The sequence below is a fragment of the Heliangelus exortis genome, chromosome 1 (assembly GCF_036169615.1).
Source record: "Heliangelus exortis chromosome 1, bHelExo1.hap1, whole genome shotgun sequence".
Taxonomy (NCBI): Eukaryota; Metazoa; Chordata; class Aves; order Apodiformes; family Trochilidae; genus Heliangelus; species Heliangelus exortis.
The window spans coordinates 82,372,162-82,395,987 of NC_092422.1; positions in this window are offsets into that span (position 1 = coordinate 82,372,162).

Consider the following 23,826-nt stretch of genomic DNA (forward strand, 5'->3'; position numbering starts at 1 on the left):
ATCTCAGCTTCAGAAGTACAGTTATTCCAGAAGAGACTTTTTTTTCTTAATTCAAAGTGAGGTAAAGATATATCTAACCAAGGGCTCCAGAGATATAAAATCAAGGCATACATTTTTATAAAATCTACAGAGCAGAAAACAAAATACACACTATATGAACACACACACAAGCATAAATATATATTTTTATATATATATATATGATACAAAATATTTCTAGTACACTAATCCTAAGATTTTCTCTCTAATCCACCACTTCCATTTCTGTTAAAGAAGTTTGAGACAACAAAACAAATTTGCTGAGCAACTAGAAGACCAACTATTTTTGACAGTGATAGTCCAAGCGGAAGGAAGCAAGTTTCAGAGATGATCTTCCATCCTTTAAAACAGTCTTTTCCAATCAGATTAGGAAGCCATTAGAGTAAGTGCCTCCGTCGATTTCAGTCATTATGGTGTCTTGCAGAAAGACTGCTGAACTTGGAAGAATCCAGGATTTAAATGCCCTGGAGAATCACTGTACATTCTGCATAAGACTACCCAACAATCTGATTCCCATTAAGTATTAATGGCTCTAGTCCGTTATATCTAATAAAAGAAAATCTGACTATTGCCTTGCATTACATGATAGTCCTACAGCCCTGTAGAACAGAAGAGTCAGAATCCTACCAGCTTCTCTGCCTTCATTTAAATTCATGTAAAATGGAGGCCAAGCTGAGAAAAGGATTTCTCTAAAACTAAGACTGACAGACTTATGAACATGATTCACAGGTAGCACCTTCTGGGTCTTCCTGCAAGAGCAAATGGTGTGTTTGCATGCTCTATCCATCTCAGCAGAGGGACATCCAAGGCTAAGCACAAGTGTAAGATTGCAGGTAAGACTGAAAACTGCTGTTCAGAAATAGATCAGGAAAGGGAGACTGTTAGAGTGGCAGGAGGAAGTAGAAGGGATTGACTAGATGCTGCTGGAGTAACTCCTTATAGAGAAAAATTCTTCCCACAGTTTGTCTTTCACGCAGTCTCTCCCTGGCTCACATACACAATTCATGGGCTGAAGAACCCTACCTCTGCCCACTGCTGCTCCTCTGGCTGAGGACAAAAGGGAAACTGAAGGCTTTGTGAAGAACAAGTGGCCATCCACTGCAGGTTCCGTGTGCACAGCACACTTGGGAGTCCCTTCTTTTGCCTGACAAGCAGATGCTTTTATTCACCTGTGCTACTAAGTACCTAGCAGACCTTTTCATAGATCATGACCTCACTGCATTAAACCACTGCACAGTCACAGAACAACAAAGACAATGTCTTTCCCCAAGCAACTGCAGGAGATAATAGATGGATTAAGACAGAGTAAGTCTACAAGTGCCATTTACAAAAGAAGTTGTAATTCTGATGACTCCAGACTGGACGCTTCTTCTCCCTCTACATCTTAATGTTCAAACTCCAAGCTGACTCTACCAACAGTGAAAATACATCAATGATCAGCACGGGCTGACATAAGCATTAGAATTCTTCACTATAATGAATCTCCATTATTTAAAAACATCAGCAAAACAAAAGTGGAGCAGTATTAAATAAATACATTCACAAACGTTATTAGTCAATGTAATAGGTCTGCAAACTAATCTGTGCCAAAAATAATCACAGCAAAATAAAACCCAAGCTGACATATGTCAGGACAAAGTATGTGTTACTAGATAACTACCACTGATATTGAATCATATAACAAGAACGGAAATTAAAGTTTTTGTTAACTTCAAGAGGTGTCATGACTGCTTCTGATTCTAATCTAGATGATATTGAGCTTCCAGTTTAATGAACTCAGACAACAAACAGACACACTAAAAGGCTAACGTTCACAGAAGCAATGCAATTTAATTATTTGTTTGCTTTCCATACTCCACTGTACATCTGTGAAAGAAAGGAAAAGACAGAAAAAAAAAGCCGGTTCCATATGCCATGTGGCTATTTAAACACCCCTTACTACACCTTCCAGGAAGACTTGTATATCTTTTCCACCCAAAGCCTGATCTTGCTGATTATTTTTTCTAAAAGAAGCCAAGAGGGCTAACCTGGCACCAGGCTGAGGTAGGTATCCAATAGGCAGATTAGTATTCATTTTTTCAATTAATATAAATCAAGAAAGCACACCTCCTCGTAGTATTTCCTTTTCTGTAGCAGTGATCCTCAGCCAGCTGGCAGCTGGGAGCTCACCACTTACATGTCCCTTGGAAGCAGCTTGGTGATCTACTGCCTTCCAAGAAAGCAAGAGCATCATGCTGTTGCCCAAAGTGCACTCAGTCATCACTCTGCTTGCTTGTGGGCCAGCACAGGTTTGGAGCTACTGAAAACTAACATGTAAGTCTAAGACATATCTGGTCTCCACATCCAGTTATCCCCATGGTAGCTTCTCTTTTTCCCCCAAATTCTGGGGATGCCCACACAACTGAAGCCTGGGGAGGGCTCTGCCCAATGGTCTGTATGGAAACAGGCTTGCCAAATAAGACCAAAAGGCAAACTGCCACCAGCTCTGCAGTATCCTGATTTTTGGATGATCACTGCAGACATCAGGATGCACTTTCAATGCAGTCTGTGCTGTTCTTGGGAGAAAGCTGTGATCCCAAGTGCTTGCTTGTTGGCTGAAAAACAGACAGCATCATAACATCTCCTTTATTCTCACCAAGTCCTGATGAACCTGCACTGTGCTGTCCTCAGGAAGAAACATAAAGCAGGACTGGTTAGTACCAATAACTCAGCAGTACTCTGGCTTTGACAGCTTCTCCAAATTCTCACATCAAACAGGCCACTAAGCCTCACTTTGCATTCAGAGGCTCACTTTTCAGTTCATTCCCAATGCCTCTAAAAAGCTGCACAGTGAACTCATAATGAAATCATACTTTTATGTTGATATGACTAAAACACAATTAGGACAGTACTGAGAATGTATTCAGAAAACCCCATATTTGTTATTCTGTAGAGACCAGCATCTCAGAAGCTGTCAGCTTTTTTAGATATCAGGAAGGGAGTGAATATTAAGTTCATAATGATACCTGTTTACACAAACACAACGCTTGATAGTACTGCTGATGTTTAGCAATGCTTTGAGAATTCATTTTAATATGGAGACTTAATAATATTGGTACATGCACCTTCATAAACAAGTTGGTAAAATAATAACTCACTATGTATACTACTTGTTTCATGCATTGTGTCTGCCTTTAGTATTAAAAAACCCAGTAATTTAAAAAACCTACTTACATTTCAAAGTCAGCTGTGACTCTGAGTTGTTGCTTTGACTACATAGATTCTGGATGCAGGTCTTTTGCTTTGCATCATCCCTGATTTCAAAGATTTGCAGTAGATGGTAGAAGTACCATTGTTGCCTTTCATTCTCAGATTTATAACAAAGAGTAGAGATAAGTATTTAATAATTCTGACACACCACAGAGACTTTATTGACAAAACCCGAATCCTAATTTGTCCCCTATAATGTTTTCTTCCACTGCATTTATCATTTCCTATTAATCCCTACTGAAGTTTAAACAGTGTTTGCTTAGATACTAAAAGTGTTCATATCAAATACTTTTTCTTAACAACTAGAAAAGCTAGTTTTGGCAACCTTAATTCTGTTATTAGGTCTGGCTTTCCAACAAAACCCTGCTAACCTAGAGAAGCCTCCCATCCCATCTTCTACTTCAAGCCATTTGAAAAAGAAATAATTTGCAAATTGTGAAAGCACAATGTCTTGTTCTCTCCTCCAAAATTTATCATAAATAATATACTACTTGTTATGATTCATATAGTGAAATGTATTTAAGTTTAAATATGAACTGCAGCAGTGTCTAACTTCCAGCAGAGCAGAACTAATAGAGAATTTGAGCTTCTTCTTTCTGCAGTTCTTTCCTTGATCAAGCCTAACCACCATTTTTCTTGCATCTAAAAAACTCTCAGATAGATAGATATTTAATGGCCTGTCTTGAGACATGATTCTTAATCCTCAGAGGGAGAGACCAGAAAATCCTCAAATACAAAAAAAAGCTCCAGACTTGATTTATAGATTACCCCTCACTTCATAACTCTGATAGATGAGAAAATACATTTTTTGCATTGTAAGGAATTTAAATGAGCATAGCTTTATGACAGATTCTAAACTGTGCAGGAGTGGATGAGATGAGCATGCATTTAGCTATCTAGCTCACTCTTATTCTCACCCAGACTTGCAGATTAGAAGAGGCAGCTTTAGTTATTCTAACTCAAGGCAATAACATCTGTGAAAGCTGTAGTGTAAATATAGACAACACACTAAAAATAAAAACATTTAAAAATGGAATTATAATTCCTGTTTAGAAGGTCAAGGGATTAGCTTCACATCTAGGTAATACATACTAAAAATTAGTAGTGACAGGAAAGGGGGGATTGGTTTCAAACCGAAATAGGGTACATTTAGGTTAAACACTAAGAAAAACTCACTCACTATGAGGGTGGGAAGACACTGGCACAGGTTGCCCAGAGAGGCTGTGGATGCCCCCCCCCCAGCAGTGCTCAAGGTCAGGGTGCATGTGGCTTTGAGCAACCTGGTCTAGTGGGAGGTGTCCCTGCCCATGCAGAAGGGTTGGAACTGGATGATCTTTAAGGTTCCCATCCAACCCAAATAATTCTTGATCCTATCACTTTCAACCTTTGATTTTTAAGTGCCCTGGAATCCTTCCAAAGCCACCAGACCAGAGATCAGACGTGTGCCTTGGGGTAGACAGACTGCAAAAATGCCACCCTGCCAGTGGAAAGGGATCTGCCCCACCTGACCTGACTGTTGGGTCCTGGGGTGGTGGCTGTTTTCTCCTGCTTCGGGAGGGGAGCAAGGAGTAACCAGCAACGCCACTGACCCTGCGTAACTGGCTTTGTGCACAACCAAAAAGGTGACTCTGATGTCGTCCCTCTCAGTGCTGGCAGCTGCATCACCTTTTATGGACCAGGAGACAATTTCTAAAGTATCTAAAGTGCATCACCCTCACTTACTACAGGTTGGTTCTCAGTGGGCAGGGATGTCAGAGCCTGCTGCTGGGGTTCTTTTTAGATGAAGCTGAACCAGAAATTGTGTCCCAGAGGTGTACCTAATGCCATCCAACTGGTAATATGGTTTTGCTCTATGGGAGGACACCAGAGCAACTCTGAAATAAACCTCACTCTGAAATTAAACTCACTAGGTGCAAGCATTGCTTGGCTTTGTAAATAAAATCTTACAGAGTTGCAGTCTGCTGAAGCACACGGAGTAATAAGGCAACACTGGGGCAAGATGGACTTTGGTCTACTAAGACAGCATTGAAAATTGGCTTTTTTTTTCATACCAGAAAAGGAAGTAACCTAAGTGGAATATGTGTTTTATTTTTCTGCATCTGACAGTGGATTAGATTCTTTAAGAATCTGGTATTTTATAGATCCTTGCATTTCCTTGGGATCCTGACTGTGTTTAATCCTTTACACCCTCTAAAAAATTTGACCTCCTCCTAAAGATATTATTTCTCACTTGTGGCTAGCTGCAGACTAGCTCCATATAAACTCGGTTTTATGTTGCCTGGGTAGCTCAGGAACATTGATCTCCAAAGCACAGTTATGGAGTGGGCAGATAAGAATAACAGCGTACTAAATTGTGACACCTTGGAAATGTTTCCAAGTTTCTCTTCAGGTAACAAAAATACCAGCTTGCCTCACCTTACGAGGTCAGAAGGAGTCATGGGACAAAGTGGCTGAGCTGATGATATGGTGAATAACTGTCAGTTGTTTGTCTGGCATGATTATGCTGGCTCTCCAGGCTCCTGAGAGAAAGTAAATGTCAAAGGCATTTTTAATCCAGTAGCTGAACGTTATCAAGAACTGGTGTTCAATATATTCATGCCAGGATAAAAATGAAGGGCAAAGGAAGGGTGATATGGGTATCTGACTTCATCTGCTATGTCCAAGCACCATCTGGCAGTATAAGAAGGGCACGTTAAAACCAGATTACATTCACCTGAAAAAAAACATCACTGAAGTTTAGACCAGGCATTAAAAGGCTAATACTTTGATTTCCAGCTAGAATGAGTTTATGAGCTGGCTTAATTTATATCACTTCCATTTCTTGTAATCAGGAAAATAGAAACCAGCATCAAGTGAGAAGTAAACATTCAAATGCCCTCTCAAATAACTTTTGAAACACAATTAACTTGGCTCCTAGGATTCTATACATCTCCAGAAAAAAGGTGCTACATGTTAGCAAGGCCATCCTGCTGAAGACACATGAAGGGACTGATAGGGAGCTGCAGGTTAAGGAGAGGAACTGGAGAAGCTGGTACTGATGCAGGGGATAACTGGCAGTCCCTGTGGACCCACAACCTGCACAGCACCCCAGTGCCCCTCACTTTCAGGAGTCTCACTCCTGAGAGGTGATAACAGAGGAAGAACATTACCTGCTTCCCTTGAAGGTCCTCCAGTGGTCTCTTTTGATAACTGCCTGCGGGGGAAAGATCTAACTCCACACTGACTTTCAGCTATGTCTCATGCAATCTATTAAGATTCCCTGAAATAATACGGGTTTTATATGTAGGAAATTAGCTGTAAGCAGTGCAAGCTGCTGTGCGTTCGATGAAAACTGCCAGGGTCATGTAGCACTGGCAAGAGAATCAACATTTGGAAATTCTATTACACTGAGAAAGCTTTTTCCTTGATTTTGAAAGCTGTACTTAAAATGTATCATATCTAAATGGTGTAACTTGATCTGCTGGGTTTGAAACACGTTTTGTACAGTACATTCTCTGCATTCTCAGGGGTACTTTGAGAAGTGCTGGGAGGCAGCAACAGGCAAGAGAAGGTGAAAATAATGAGGAAGGTTTGCAGGATTCCTTTACTCCTCACTGAGTACTTACATGGACATTCACTGACTTTCTTTTGCTAGATTCTTGGGAAGAGAGATTTAGTCCCCTGAGTACTATGTTTTTTACAAGGCCTGATGACCTGCAATAGGGAAATGTTCATTCTGGAGACTAAGGAAAGCCAATTATACTTTCCTAATATGATTCAGAAATAATATAATAGATCTAAGTGTGGAGACCAACTAGAATAAAACTTCCAGAAATAGAACTGATTCAGCACCCTTACCTCTTTTGTACTCCTTCATCTGAAGGGATTTTTAAAAGGTGAACCCTTCTCCAGCTTCAGTTGCAAGGCAACCTAAACATAAAAAAATAGTTGTTCTGGTTTCTTTTTTCAACTATGTATAATAAAACATAATTATATTATGTTATCATCCAATATTCCATACCTATTATATTAGTGTGTTATATAATTTCAATCTATAACAAATATTACACAATAATGCAATCTATCATTATTAGGTTTTAGAATATGCTATATATATATATATGCTACACCATTATGTAATAATGTTATTTTCACATACCTAAACTATTGTTTAAGTTGTGTCTAAACTGGTTTCTACTTTAAACTGAGTAGTTGTGGATTTTGTGTACACTCTCACACATAAAGTATGATGGCTTACGCCCTAAATATTTCTTGGTTCCCAGATCTCAGCAATCATATTGAATACTCAGGTCATATATTTCTCTCTTAATTGTTTTTCTTCTTACCTTTTTCCTTCTTTCAAACCCTTTCAAGAGGCTGGCAAATGACTACTCTCCTGCTCCAGGGAGGTGGGCAGTAGCGTGGGAGAGCATGTAGCCCATATGTTAGTTAAAGAAGGCAGGTCAGCTGCAATAATTATGGTTTCCTCATTGTCAAACCACTTGATCTGGGAACATGATTGTTAATGTCAGCTCTGTTAATGTCAGGGCTTAACTATTTAGCCCTTGACCTCTGCTTTTCAAGCCTGCCTAAAAATAACATTTTTCACTTTGCATTAAAAGTTTCATCATCAAAGTAAAGGAATGAAAAGATGGTTTAGCCTAGAGACATCTTCTCCCCCTCAGTGTTCTGATCTGGCTGATGAACTGGAAAGCCAATCAATACTATCTGCAGCCTTGGTGAGGTATATAGCAAGTACAACTGAGAAATGCAATGCCTCTGAAGAAGTCTGGATTTAAAAATAAATGTTACAGAGCAAAGAAATTCTGTCTTCAAGGATGCATTTCACAAACAAGACCATAACTTCTAATCTAGAGAGACATCACAATCTTAAACCTATCCAAGTAGAGAAAACACCCTAATCAGGGAAAGGAATATCAGAATTTCATTATACAAATAATCATCAAACAAAAAAAAAGAGAGCTTGTAATGCAGCATAAAGCACAGGTTGTAAAGACGTATTCCACAATGTTCTTCATTTTCTAGATTAAAATCCAAAACCTAAATTTACTTACTGTTGTGTGATGTTGTTTTAAAGCATTAATTGAAAGACAAATCAGAGGACTCATAATTTAGAAAGTCCTTGTACATATGGGCACACTGTCACTCACAGATGCACACATATTCTCAGAATATACATTACAGTATATGCATATGTATGAAGGAAACAATATATACATAGTTACATCTTCTTTGTAGCTGCCCTTTAAGTACCAGATCTTAATCAGGTCTCCTCTAACCCTTCTCTTCTCGAGGCTGAAACAGACCCAGTTTTCTCAGCCTCTCCTCATATGGCAGGAGCTCCAGTCCTCTGATCATCCTTATGGCTCTTCTCTGGACCCTCTACAGCCTGTCTGCATCCTTTTTGTTCAGTGGGGACCAAAACTGAACTTTCATCTCAACGAGTGAACATTCAGCCTTTCCCTTAAGAGATGCAGCAAATGCAGTAGGAATTGTGTGTTAAAGGAAAAAAAAAATGTTACTAAGCAAGAACAGAATAAAAACAGTTCATTTTTTTCCTCAGAATTGCTTGAAAGCCCTTTTCTGAGCATTCTTTGAAAAGTCCAAATCTGAAGGACAAGGAATGTGGCAGTAAAATTGTTGGATGTGCATAATGCTGACTCATATATAAAATTTATATTTTTCACTCAAGGAACAAATTTCTGACGGTTGTATGTGACCTAAAATGCAGGAAGTCTTAGTCTGCAATTCTTTAGGAGATTTTAGAAAAAAAAAAAAGTTGCTTCCAAAAAGCTTTAAGTGCTTCACACTTTTATAGGGAGAACATAACACTTTATACTACAGAAACCATTTTGAATAATTTTAAATTAATATTTTTATGTAACTTTTCTTAGTATTACATATGTAGTTCTATTTTAAAATTTTCTCAGTTATTCTGACTAAAAAATCTAACAGCCCTCTTCTTCTGTTGCATTGTAAGTCAAATTATTTCAGTCTTCTCTGTACAAATTATTCCGAAACAAGAATACATGGAGATGACTGAGTCATGACATGAACTGAAAACTAGGCAAACATATTGGAACAGGTTGCCCAGAGAAGTGGTGGAAGCCCCATCCCAGAAAGTTTTTAAGGCCAGGCTGGACAGGGCTCTGAGCAACCTGATCTAGTGGGAGGTGTCATGGCAGGGGGGTGGAAGTAGATGACCTTAAAGGTCCCTTCCAACTGGGAGAATTCTATGATTCTATATAAAACAAGGACATGTTGCATTATAGCAACTACTTTTGCTGGTTTTGGATGAGACAGAAGGAATTTTCTCCATAGTGATGTAAGGATTAATATAAAATGCCTACTAGTAATTGTCTAGGGGTCACATTGACCTGATAGAAGCTAACACAGAATGCTTATTTAATAGAAGCTAAGAAATCATTTAGGAAATGAAGTTATAAGGGAAATACATGTGTGAAAGTGATAACTATAGCAACCTTGAGATAAGAAACAGAACTTGCTGTCAGCTTGGCTGAAGACTGAAGAAATGCACATGCCTGGAGAAGAAGAGGTGAATAGTTTACCCAGAGAAAGCCCTTTGCTTCATATTTACTTCATCCCCACGACCCCCCACAGCCAGCACCAGGAGACACTGCGCAAGAGCAGGAGGGAGGAGATTATGAGCATGACCTCTTGGGACTAATTTGAATAGGAAGCAGGAGTAGGTGATGCATATGTATAGGCATGTTGTGAAACCTAATGAATATGTAAAACTTCAGTGTATATTACAAAAGCCTAATTGCAAGATTGGTGTGCAAAGATTTCAGAGGAATTACCCCCTCCTGTGCCCAACATTGAATAAACTCTATATAACCCCTCTCTATAACTTTCCAAGCTGTAGGGTCATTTTCCACAAGTCAATAGTGGCTACTATAGGACTATGGTTTGGATTTGTGCTGGACACAGTGTTGATAATACAGAGATATTTCAATTATTGCTGAGCAGTGTTCATACAGGACCAGTCCTTTTCTGCTACTCACAGCAGCATACCAGTGAGTAGGCTCAGGGTATGCAAGAAGATGTGAGGGGACACAGCTGGCCTCAAATGACCAAAGAGATATTACATACCACATAGCATTTTAATTTCACTATTTAAGAGGCATCAGCATATTTACTAACTTCCAGTAATAGTATGTGTGATAATATTCATGACATACAGGCATTCTATATTTCTCCAGAATAAATTAACTGGTTTTGCTTTTCCCTTCCTAAGGTAGAATACAGCTGCTGGTCTTTTGACCTCAGCGCTGTGGAGTCCTTTAAACATATCCACTTACAGTGTTTCCTCACCAATGAAAGGAGGACCCAAAAAAAAAAAATCTTTTATAAGCTGTGGGGGGAAAGGCTACATAATTTTCCTTGAATGATGACAGGAATAAATCTCTTCTATTTTACCAGCTAGAGTCGGACTAGAGCCTCTCTGATCAGAAGACAGTGAGGTCTATATAAGAAGTGCATGAAGAAGAAAAGAAAAAACACCCCAGAAATTCTAATCTTATCAGGCACAGAAGACTCACAGACTTCAAATGGGCAGAAAGAGAAGTCAGCCAACAGCAGAACAGAAGAATTGTGTTCTTTAGACAGAAAAAGGCTTTTGTATATGCTGATAGGTGTAGATCTATCCTTTAAGCCAAAAAATAAAACAGCATGTGATCCTGTGCACTTATTCTAGTAGTAGATGTGAAAAGTGGAGGAAGATGTAAAACAGTGTTAAGGCAGCATCAAAGTTAAGGACCTGCCATATGGGATTCTTAGACTCTTCATCTCTGTTTGGCATTTTCATTTTATGTCCTGTTGACATAGCTGAGAAAACTACTTGGGACAAATATAGAAAGAACATCTCCTGAGATGAACAAACTGGAATTGCTTCTGCTTGAGTCTTCCTTATAAGAACTGCCAGGAATCTAACTTGTAACTTGCTTGCTGACATTCGAGGCTGGGAAGGCATATATAACATTGTGGCCATGAAACGAGTTAGCCACACTAGGACATTCTAATGGTTTCATTAAAAACAGCATTTTGAGCATCCACAGACCTGTCACCCACACTTTTCCCTACAAGAAAGATGTGTCACCACATGGTAGGTCTTGTCTGGTGGACAGCACTGAGAATGTGGCAAAGGAGAGTAACTTCTAAGTTATAAACTATTGATTAGCAGTTTACAATAATTCAATAAATGTTAAATGATGCCATTGCCTTGCAATTAATGGCATCTAGTTTCTGTGATGCTTCCTTCTCTTCTGAAATTCATGTAATTGAAGTCTATGAAGCACTTTTAGACAACTTATTAATTTCCTAATCAAAAGAGTGCAAACAATGTTCACTTTCCATCTGAATTCTACTTGCTTTTTCACACATCAAGCTTCCTGTAGCTGTGTTTGGTTTGTATTGAGCCACTCTGGAGTGCCACATGTTGCATCCCTTGCAGGGGCCCCTGAGGCCCTTTTGCATTTTTTAAAGATCTCCAAGTTCCATATAATTGGGCTGGGCACTGGGCAGATTAAGGAAATTAAGGGAGCAACAGTTAAACAGGTGCATTTCTGATTTAATTTGTTCTCTGGAATGACAGAGTCATTCAATCAATTTCTGAGGGTTACTATTACTCTTGTAAAACTGCCAGCCAGAGAAGCATAACTAACTTCCTACCTGGATTTGAAACAAACAAAACAGAACTGAGAAGCAATTGGAGCTGTTGTAGTATGAAAGAACTGAAGGTTTGCAAAACAATCTGACTTCAATAGGTGTTGACTTTTAATTGAAGGGGAAGTGTTACGATCCGAGTTATTATTTATATTTTGTTTGCGAGGAAAATTCAGCCACTACTCACAGACGACTCGTGAATTTACAAAAATAACAAGGCTTTATGATTTAAACAAGTTATAAGGATTTATTTAGGGTTTATACAATTAGTTACTTTGGAGAGAAGAGTCGTTAAGAAGAGAAAAGAAGGAAAAATTAAGATGTTATCACCGTCCGCCGGCCCTGGCCTCTGGCTGTAGTCGGGTGCGTAGGGTCTGTCGCTCCTGCCGCTTCTCTGTCCCGTAGCTGAAGCCGAAGTGCCGAGAGAGGGGGGGTCTAGAAGAAACCCGCAACTTCTCCTTTTCTCCTGGGCTTTTTTATACAGGAAAAAAGAAGAGGGGTCCCTTTTTTGCATAAGTCCCTGATACACCCGAGACTTCGACTTCCCGGAGAGGAGTCATCCTTATCTTTCGGTCTTTTCGGTGTCCTGCTACTTTCATTGTTTTGGTTTCCACCATGCACCAGGAGGTGACCTGATAAGCATTCTTATCTTTTAGGTGTCTGTCAGGCATATGGTGAGGTAAACATATGTTAATTGACAGAATGTTGCAACATAGCAGGGAGAAAGAAAAAAAAGATTGATTCAAGAGACGTATTTTCGTATTTTTAAAGTGTTTACATCATTTCACCCCGTGGCTCTTGAGTCAGTATATATATATATATATATATTTTTTTTTTTTTTATATATATATATATATACAAATATATACATATATACAAATATATATACATGTATATATTTGTGTATATATATATACACACATCCCTATATATACACACATCCCATTTGGTGTGGTAGTGTCGTGTGGCTCTATGTTGTAATCTGTGCCGTTTTAGCAGGCAAATTCCATCTCCGAGGTTTCCATTAAGGAGCAACCGGGAATTTCACCTTGCCTGACACAGTTCTTGCCCCCGCACGTTTACCTAGCTCAAAAGCCAGAATATTTTTAACGTGTGTTTGTGGGGGGGATGGTGGTAAACTGTCTGTTGTACCACATTTTCCACATGATACATACCTCACCATACCACGTCACCTCACCCCGTGGGTTTTGAGGCTAGGGGAGTGTGTTTTCGGGATCAACAGCTTTATATATGTATATATGTATATATATATATATATAATTGTTTTTTCAAAAGCATTGGGAAGGTTTGCAACTAGGTATCTAGATATATTACAGACATTTAACGGCTAAAAGGTAGCAGAGAGCATATATGAAAGGTTACAAAGAATCAACTTAATAGGAGTAAGGTACAAAGCAATTGTGTCAGGTAGTGACATGTACAACATGTGTAGAAAGAAAGATAAAATATTGACGGTTACAGAATCTTAGCAATTAAATGAGAAGGAGAAGATGTCGGTTATAGATGAGAGCTAATAATAACAATAGCCATAGTAATAAAAATTATAAGAATTACAATAATTATAAAATAAGATACAATGCAATAATCATAAGGACATAACATAGGTCTATTTCAGACACATACAAATTACATCTGATATCATACGACCAATAAAATGTATTACAGGTAACAGCAATCCAGGAGCAATCATGGACAAAATCATGATGTTATAAATTACTTCACCTAGGCTAAAGAGGTGGCTAGCCTCCCAGCCAGCAGTAAGTAATTTCTTCCAGTGTCAGTTTCAGAGTAGCCAATTCTGAAACCATACACCAGGGGTGTTTTGTTTTGATGTCCTAGGATTACTGATGTCTGTAGTCACGCTAATTCAACCTCATTCTGTCCCAATACCTAATTACACAAAGGACCAAAAGAAAAGAAAACATTGGTTTACAGGACACAGGGTAAAAGATAATTAAACCTTATTCCACACAGATTATCCAGTTTGCGCTAATTTTGTGCTGTTTATTATTCATGTCAGTTGCCACCCACGTGTTTGAGTTCAGTGGATTTGGCAAAATGAGTTTAATTCTACCTATGTTAGGTAAATTCACACAAACGGCTTGGCCTGGCTGCAAGGTTCCTCTGATGTTCCTGGGAGGCTGCTTCTCAGTGTTGTTACCTTGATTAGGCGACAGGGGAAAGAATGCCGTCATCCTGGGACACCCATTCACACCCCACCTATTATCGACCGTGGCAATAGCATAATTGAGTCTCTCATGCCAGTTACTCTCGTGAGGCCTAATGGGTTTTTTAAGTAACCCATTTGTTCGTTCAACAATGCCGTTTGCCTGGGGATGATAGGGAATATGAAACGCCCAGTTAATATTTTCACTTTTTGCCCATTGCTGGACCCGGTGAGAAGTGAAATGAGTACCATTATCAGACTGAATACTGGTAGGTTTAGGCAAAATTCCAAAAATTTTCTTCAGGAAGGATACAGTGTTTTCTCCATTTGCTTTTGCATACGATTCTGCACAAGTTAACCCAGAGATAGCCTCCACAATTACAATAACATACTGTTTATTTCCTGACCTTTGGAAGGGTCCTATATAATCTATCTGCCAAGTAGACCATAATGTTTTACCATCTCTGAGATGTAAATTGTCAGCAGTCAGAGGATGTTCTCCCAACCGAATTTTACACAAATCACATGAGGAAATTATTGTTTTACACTGTTCTCGTGATACAGACCAACCACGAGATTGTGCTTCTTTATACAAATAAAAAATACCAGAATGACCCCTTTTGCAATGAAGCCATTCTAATAATTTTCCCCATTCTTGGACTTCACCTTGATTGAGAGCATCTCTGATTTCAATGACATTAATTCTTGCCAATTCATCAACTTGGTTATTATATTTGCTTGCTTCATCTTTCAAATCGGATTGGTGAGAAGGTACCCAGCCTACATGAAAATTGGGATTTTGTTTTGCAATTTGTAGAATTTCCTTCCACTTCTCTGTATGCCATACAGGCACTCTATTAATTTCCCAGTTATTATTTTCCCAAAATGTCACCCATTCTACACAGCCTTTGAAGACAACAAAAGAATCTGTATAGATATATACAGGTTCCTTAGTGGCTTTTTCTTTTACAAATACTTTCAAAACAGCATCCAGTTCGCCGGCTTGTGCACTTCCTTCACCTTGATTTATTATTTGTTCACCTGTGGAAGGTTTAATTGCAGCAGATTTAAAAAAACATACTTTTTCTTCCCTTCGAGAAGAAGCATCTGTGAACCAGGCTGTAGTTATATCACTTTTGTATTCGGGGGCTTCTTTAATAGGGCTAGGAGTTTTCATTATTAAATCTTTTTCATCTGTGGATTCAATTGGTTCTTGAATTTTCAGAAGCTTATCAGGGCCTTCCTCAATTTGGAAAAGTTCAGCAAAACATTCAATTTGGCTATACCATTTTCTAATTGTGCCTTTCTGAGAAATTCCTTCAGGAGGTGGTTTTCCAGACAATACCTGGTTAATCACCTTAAAAGGCCCTTGCAGGATTACCTTTTGTTTTTTAATTATCTTGCTTATCTCCTTAAGTGCTGTACTGACTGTGAGCAGAGCCTTTTCCAGGACCGAATACCGCTTCTCTGAGTCCTTTAAGGACTGAGAATAAAACGATATGGGCCTGGTGGCTCCAGTTGGGCCCCGTTGCCAAAAGTGATAAGATAACGCACTGGAAGAAAAACCCCATTCGATTGTTATTGGGTCCTCTGGGTGAAGAGGTCCCAGGGTTTGAAAGGTCTGTGCTTCTAGGAGTAGGAGTTTTAGCGCCTCATCCTGAGTTTGAGTCCACTCCCAGTGGCGGTGTTTCTTTAACAAGTCATACAATGGCCTAGCAATGATTGACAGGTCAGGTATGTGCTTTCGCCAATATTGCAAAGTTCCCATAATTTCTTGTAATTCCTTTTTATTTGTGGGTGCCTTTATTTCTCCCAGGTGAGAGAGAGTATCTGTAGGGATATTCCATGTCCCACCTTTCCATTTGATTCCTAGAAATTCTGTTTCCTGGGATGGAGGTTGTCTTTTTTCCTCAGGTATTTCAATTTGTAAGCTTGTTAAGTGCCCAATTAAAGCATCATAAACTGTTCTCACGGCTTGCTCAGTTTTACCACCTATCAGTACATCATCAATGTATTGATAAATTTTCACATCTGGGTTATTTTTTATTTCTGTAATATTTTCCAGCTCCTGTGCCAGAGCATGGTGGGCAAGCGTGGGAGAATGTTTGTCGCCCTGAGGCAACCTGGTGAAAGTATATTGAACTCCATCCCAAGTGAAAGCAAAATATTTTTGATCCTCGGAATCAATGGGAATTTGGAAAAACATGTCTTTCACATCAAGAGAAGCAAGCACTGGGTGTGCTGCTTCCTGGATTTCTAGCACCAGATCTGCAATGTTTGGGACAGCTGCAGTTAATTTCTCAGTACCCGCATTCAATTTTCTATAATCTACAGTCATCCTCCACTTACCATTTGTTTTTCTTATGGGCCAAATCGGGGAATTATAAGGCGAATGGCAAGGCACAATTATGCCTCTTTGTTTTAGGTCAGAAATAACTTCTCTGATACCCTCTTTAGCTGCTATGGGAATAGAATATTGTTTAACGTTTGCAATTTTGCTTTGGGGGAGGCGAGGGGCAGTTTTTAACAGTCTAACTTTAAGAGTGAGGGTGCCAAAATTCCAAAAGCGATCGACCAATCAATGCGTCCTTTCCTAACAGATTGTAAGGAATGTCGTCTACTGTCATTTGGGTTCGAATTAACTCCTCGTCTCCCGGTAGCTTGAGGGAAACTTTAGCTGTTTTCTGTAAAACAGGTTTTCCCAAAGCACCACTAACGAATATTGGTTTCAGAGAAGAATTAATACCACATTTCTTGGCCACATCAGATTTTAGGGTGGAGATCTGTGCACCAGTGTCTACCACAAATGTTACAGGGTAGCATTTTGGCCCAACAGCGCATGTAAGTTCTAAATCCATATTTTTATTCAAGACCAATCTTAGCACATTTTGCCAGTCTTTTGGAGGACTTGATATTTTAGGATTTGATTGTTCATAATTTTCGGACGAATCATTTTGATTTGTAGGGATGGTTTCCCAAGGTTTATTCAGGGGGTCAGTAGAATTTACTGAACTGGGGTCAGGACCTGTCTCCTCTCTCTTCCGTCTTTTTGCTTTCTTTTTAGTAGCAGAGAGAGGTCCTTTTAGTTTCCCGAATTATGGGAATTTCCAGATCTTTCCCCTGAATTTGACCTGGCAGGCCATCCCTCTACTAAGGCTTTTAGATGGCCATAAGTAAAACTGTGACTTAAGATTGAAGAAGGGATGCCTTTTCGCTTAGCTTCCTCTTTAAGCTTTGCAAAAGGTTCCAGTTCACCCTGTGGTGAATTATTTCTGTCTGGGGAGGGTCTATTTTGACGATTATTATTATGATTATTTCTCCGTCTGCCTCCCCTATTTACAACTGCCCAGTCACCCCGTGATTCCTCCTGCTGGTGAGGAGGAATTTGGGGAGGCCTGGCAACTGCAGCAGCGTAAGTCAAGTTTTGACTATCATTATAATTTGCTGGGGTCTGAAGAATTCTTATAGATGTAGAATCAGCTTCAGGTGCCATATATTTACGTCCAAATTCTGTCAATTCAATTAGCAGATCAGACCAAGTGTAGTCTGTGCCTAATAGCGAATTTGCATTCGAATTTTCGATTCTAGCCTTGATCTGTAGGGCTAGATTTTGCAGTAGCATAGGTAGCCCTCTGATGAGAACATCCATTCTCTCAGGTTTTACCTTTAGCATAAATGGGTCCTCCTGGTTAATCACCAGAGCATGGTCATAAATCATTTGGATCACACTGGCTTTATGAACATTGTCCAGTAGCTGGGTGAGACCCCCTCGCAATACATGGGGTTCTCCCCTTGCTATGGGGTCAGTGAAGCCCGCATTATAAGCAGCTCGTTGGGTCAGGGACCATGGAGCTCTGGAATTGCCAGTAATCAACATAACTCCAGGACCCCAATGGCCTGATGCTTCTTTTTCTGATAATAATATGTGGTCTCCACCCGAAGCTGAAACCTTTACCACATAGTCTATATCAGTTTCCAAAGGTAATCTGCTAAATTGTCTTTTTAATTGTGTCAGCTCCAGAGGAGAGTATGGAAATTCCTTATGGGTAACTTGCTCTCGGCCGGTATCCAGTTCACGTGTATGTTCTGCTCTGATTACAGGATGCAGACGCTTATGTGTCATAGGCATACTCTCATCTTCTGAACTATCAGAAGACTCATGGCAGGAGGAAGACTGTGCAGAGGCCTTCTCGCTCATTACAGTGAGTTGCCTGACCTGTTTCTCCAATTTATCAACTCTCTTAGCCCCAGTTTTTATAAATGTGCTGACCCACTGGCGTAATTCAGCCACTTCTCCCTCGGGCGGGTTAACAGCCTGAGGGCGAGTTCCTGTTTGCGTGTTGGCAACTTTTGGCTGTGGCTTTGTCTTTAAGATGGAGGGTCTGCTTTTCCCCCTTTTGGGTGCAAAACGCACCGTTTTTTTACGGGGTCTTTCAGGAGAGACATACTCCCCATCGTCTGTTGTATATTCAGAGGCCGATGGAGCGCCATCTAGCATCGGATTACGGTTAGTACAGATTTCAGAAGTTGATTTCCCTGGCAGCTCCTCAGATTTTACGCCACTTCCAATATTTTCTAATTTTTGGCGCATTTCTTCTTTCTCCTGCCAAATTATAGCGGCCAGGATAAAAAAGACACGAGCGCTGGAAAAGTCTACTCCGTGTTTTTTCACACGTTTTTTGGAATCTTTGTCAAGAGCAGAAGGAATGTCTAAAATTTTTACAGATTTAGCAAGGGCGGTAAAGTCACCCTTCTTATAATTTGTGTAAATTAAATCGTAAAGAGTATCCTTCGGGGTATATTTATGAGTTGTTAGGTGGTCCCAGAAGGGGCGAACCAGAGAATATTCACGGAATTCTTCCTCCTTATAGAGGGAAACAGTCTGTTTTTTACCTCCACTGGAGCTGGCAGAACAAGCTATGGCCTCCATTTGTTTTTACTTTGGCTTTAAATTATTTTAAATTTCTTTGAGAGTTAGTTTTGCAATTCAGATGTCAGACTAAGAGCAGGCTCTGATATTTTCCTCAATTTTATCCTGTCCGTGACGCCAATAAAATGTTACGATCCGAGTTATTATTTATATTTTGTTTGCGAGGAAAATTCAGCCACTACTCATAGACGACGCGTGAATTTACAAAAATAACAAGGCTTTATGATTTAAACAAATTATAAGGATTTATTTAGGATTTATACAATTAGTTACCTTGGAGAGAAGAGTCGTTAAGAAGAGAAAAGAAGGAAAAATTAAGATGTTACCACCGTCCGCCGGCCCTGGCCTCTGGCTGTAGTCGGGTGCGTAGGGTCTGTCGCTCCTGCTGCTTCTCTGTCCCGTAGCTGAAGCCGAAGTGCCGAGAGAGGGGGGGATCTAGAAGAAACCCACAACTTCTCCTTTTCTCCTGGGCTTTTTTATACAGGAAAAAAGAAGAGGGGTCCCTTTTTTGCATAAGTCCCTGATACACCCAGACTTCCAGACTTCCCGGAGAGGAGTCATCCTTATCTTTCAGTCTTTTCGGTGTCCTGCTACTTTCATTGTTTTGGTGTTCACCATGCACCAGGAGGTGACCTGATAAGCATTCTTATCTTTTAGGTGTCTGTCAGGCATATGGTGAGGTAAACATATGTTAATTGACAGAATGTTGCCACATAGCAGGGAGAAAGAAAAAAAAAGACTGATTCAAGAGACATATTTTTGTATTTTTAAAGTGTTTACATGAGGAAGTATTTTTAAAATTTCTTTTTAAGGTATCTAAAAAGGTGGTCAATGATAGAAGATGACATACCATTTTTCTGCAAAACCGGACAACGAATAAAATTATGAAGAAAGGAAAAGAAGAATTTTCACAAGCAGACAGTAGATAACTAGGTGTCATGGTTCTAGCCCAGACGGTACCAGCCAGGCCTCTGCTCACTCACACCCTCCCCCCACTGTGGGACAGGGAGAAGAAAACCCACCCAAAGGCTCCTTCATCCAGACAAGGACAGGGAGGTTTGCATTCCCCAAGTACACTAACAGGCAAAAACCAGAGAGACTCAACTTTGGATGAAAAAGAAATTCATTTAATCTACAAGGAGAAAGAGAAAACACGGCCAGATCTGAATACCTTCCCCTCCTCCCACTTCTCCCCGTTCCCGGATCCCTTCCCTGCTGCCTCCCCCTCAGGGCACAGGGGAGGGGCAGGGGGGGTTTAGGGTCAGTTCCCCACACGCTGTTTCTGCCGCTCCTTCCTCCTCAGGGGGAGGACTCCTCACATTCTTTCTTCCCCCGCTCCAACGCGGGGTCCCTCTCCCGGGAGGGAGAGTCCTTCAGGAACCCCTGGGACATGAGTCCCTCCCACAGGTGCAGTCCCTCAGGCACAGGCTGCTCCCGCCTGGGCTGCACACAGAGTCACGGCTGCTGCGGGAGCAGTCACCTCCTCTCACACGGGCTCCTACACGGCTGCACAGACACAGCTGACCCTCCCCGTGATCCTGGATGGGCTGTGGCTCTATGTCTGCCCACCCGTGACACTTCAGGGGCTACAAATCCACATTTACCCCACCGTGGTCCTTCAGGGACTGCCCCACCGCGCTCCTCCCTGGGCTGCAGGGGCACAGCTGCCATCTCACCACGGGCTGCGGGGAAAGCTCTGCTCGGGCACCTTTCCCCCTCCCTCTGCATTGACCCTGGTGTCTTTGCTCTAGCGTTGCCTGCTCTCACCTCCTCCTCTCTGCAGGTTTTGTGGGGGTTTTGTGTGTTTTTTGTTTTGTTTTGGTTTGTTTTTTTTACGAATCATCTCAGTGTCATTTTTTCTGTAACATGTTATATGTAGGGGCGCATCCAGCTTCCCGTATCTGCTCAGCCCTGGCCAGATGCGGAGCCAGAGTTGGCACCGGGGGAGGTTTCCAGCAGCTTCTCACAGGACCCTGTCGTCCCTCTGCTCCTAGAACATCTCTGCTCTAACCCAAGACACTAGGTAAAAGGAAACACAAACTTAAAAGATTGTTATTATAGCAGATGTGGTAGATCAAATAGTAAAAGAGATGGTTGGTTTAGGAAGGCAAAGCTGTTTTCTTTGTTCTCTAACATGCATGGCTCTATCGTATACATTTTCTGGAAAGCAGTTTGAATTAATGTGTATTAGACATTTGCTTGCTTTAATAGTTATCTTCCTCTCTTATACAGAAGAACAATAGTAATGAAACTGGTGAACTGTATTAGTGAGTCACTGCTTGTCTCAAAAGTAGGAATGCTGCACTGTACCCTGCTATTGTTTTTCTGCTTCAGATTATGTTGACACTTGAACAATCTGTGGCCAGCTTGTTGGGACTTTTACTAACACCAGCCATCAGCTGAAATAAAAAACTGTCAGTTTTTTCCTGAAGTCTTGCTAATTAAAAGAAAAATAATAAAAAAAATCTTTTAAGCTTAAAAATACTGAGGACTTTGAATATGTTGTTTTTCTAAAATTTTCCAGAAGATGCTGTGTTTGGGAATATGCATGATGAAGATGAGTGGTATTGACGAGTAAGTACAAAGTTTGATTGGACACCAGCATACATACATCAGAAAACCAAGGTCTAAAGTGCAAAATCACAACAACATGGCTGGTGTGAAAAACCCAGAAATTAACACAAAATTTGGTTTGAGGAACACAGGCAAACTTTTTGCTAAACACAAGCCAAGACTACAAGTGATTAGTCATATGCTCTCCAAGTGATATTTTCCAAAATACCAGCAACTTAAATTTCATCTCCTGAGTAGACTAAGAAATGAGTCAAGTATTTTAAACATGTTCCTTTAATGCATTTACATATGTCACAAAATAAATTAATTTCTTTCTTTATGTGACTGGCAGCAATAATACTCTGATTTTTAAGAAAAAATGTGGGGTTTTTTAAGTTGTAAAATTGCATTGTTCAGTGACTGCATGATTTTTTAAAAAGAAACTTCTAATATCAACCACAGTTACATCAAAACATGCTATGTTTTACAGATCTTTTCAAGACTGCTGGATATGGTGTGGGGAGTGGAGGGGAGAGGAGAGGAATGGGAAAGGGAAAGAGGAAAAGGATAGGAAAAGGAAAGGAAAAGGAAAGGAAAATTACACATATCCCATTTTTCAGTGTTCCAGCTGAAGCAAGAAAGCTGCAAAACCTCCACTATCAGGAACATTAAAAATCAGAGCTGCTTCAGAAATGGATCTGAAGGGTATTTTCTTGGCTTTAAAGTCTCTGACATACTTATTCCTTGTGTCTGCTTTGAAACCTCTTCTAATGAGTGTGAAAAGCAGAGGGCAGAATTATGCTGAAGGGCTGTTTCCATGCAAGCAGCAGCTGTGTTGTTCATCTCTAACTGACCTCAAGTTAACTCATTACCAGAGTCTTCAAAATTCCTGTCAGGAGTATGCACAAGATAAGAGAATATGCTTAAGTAAAGAAAATTAGATATAAGGCCTATATTTTTCATGCCTTTTAAAAGGTAATATGAACACTATTATACAAAGTAATTTGGATGCCTTCTTTACTATGCTTGGCATTCTCAGAGGCTGTAAAATCTTTTTTTTCATAAGCAACTATTGACATGATTTTTACAGAAAACAGGGTTAAAAGAAAAAATTAAAAATCTATTGTTTCAGATAACAGAAGTCTTTTGGAGATATTAGTAAGTAATGGAGAGAATAGAATAGAACAGAACAAAGCAGTCTTGGAAATCCTGATACTTAGATATCACTCTTAAAAAACCAAATACTACACAATATAGTAAATTTACACTGCAGCAATTATGGAACAGAGGGATACTTGTTTCCTTTCAAGCTATTAAATATTTTCTCAGTCTTTTTAATTCATATTGTCACGCTTCTCTGCCTCTAGCTATGAAAAGCAGAGGAAGAAAAAAATGCTTGGCTCTAACTTGTCACAGGGACAATTTTCTGTCCATTTGTTCTCCACTTCAAATATTTAAGTCTAAAATTGTTTTCCATCCATTCTTTGTTCTATTCAATCTTCTTATCATACAAGGACTCCTAAACTTTGCTCAAAGGCTTCATTGACAACTAGCCACATTCCCAAGTCTGCACATAAACTAAATAAAATAAAGCAGTTTGCCTCTGCTTTAGCACAGAAAAATCGTGTGCCTTCTAGTTATAAGGAAAGCAGTTGCCAACTGAAACTATTCTAGGACCTACAAAAACATGTGCCTACATTTTTTCTCTGAAATAATAATAAAAAAAGGGTTAAACATGGAATTCCTTTCACCTTTAATCATACTTGATTTAATCATTGCTTGTGATTAAGCACTTTCCTACATCACATTGGTTTCTTCTGTTAATGCAAGAAGCCTTCACCCACAACCATTGGGTATGCAGCAGCTCTAGTGAATAACAGCATGTGAGACTTGCAGAATATATTTCTGTTATATTTCAGTTAAATGCACTCTGTATTGTGAATGGGTCTTACCCTTTGCATCCCTGTGGTGTACTATAAATCACCTCGCATTGGACAGCATCTGTTAGTGTGCATAAAAACTCCTGCTCTGGTGGCATGCCATATTTTTTTCTTAAATGAAAGCTAAGTATGTAGAGAGATAGTGAAATCATCCCAAAATGGAGCCACAGCAGAGACAAGGTATTCACATGTCAATAAGGAACACAAGACACTCCCTGAACTGTACCTGTAATTTGGTTGCA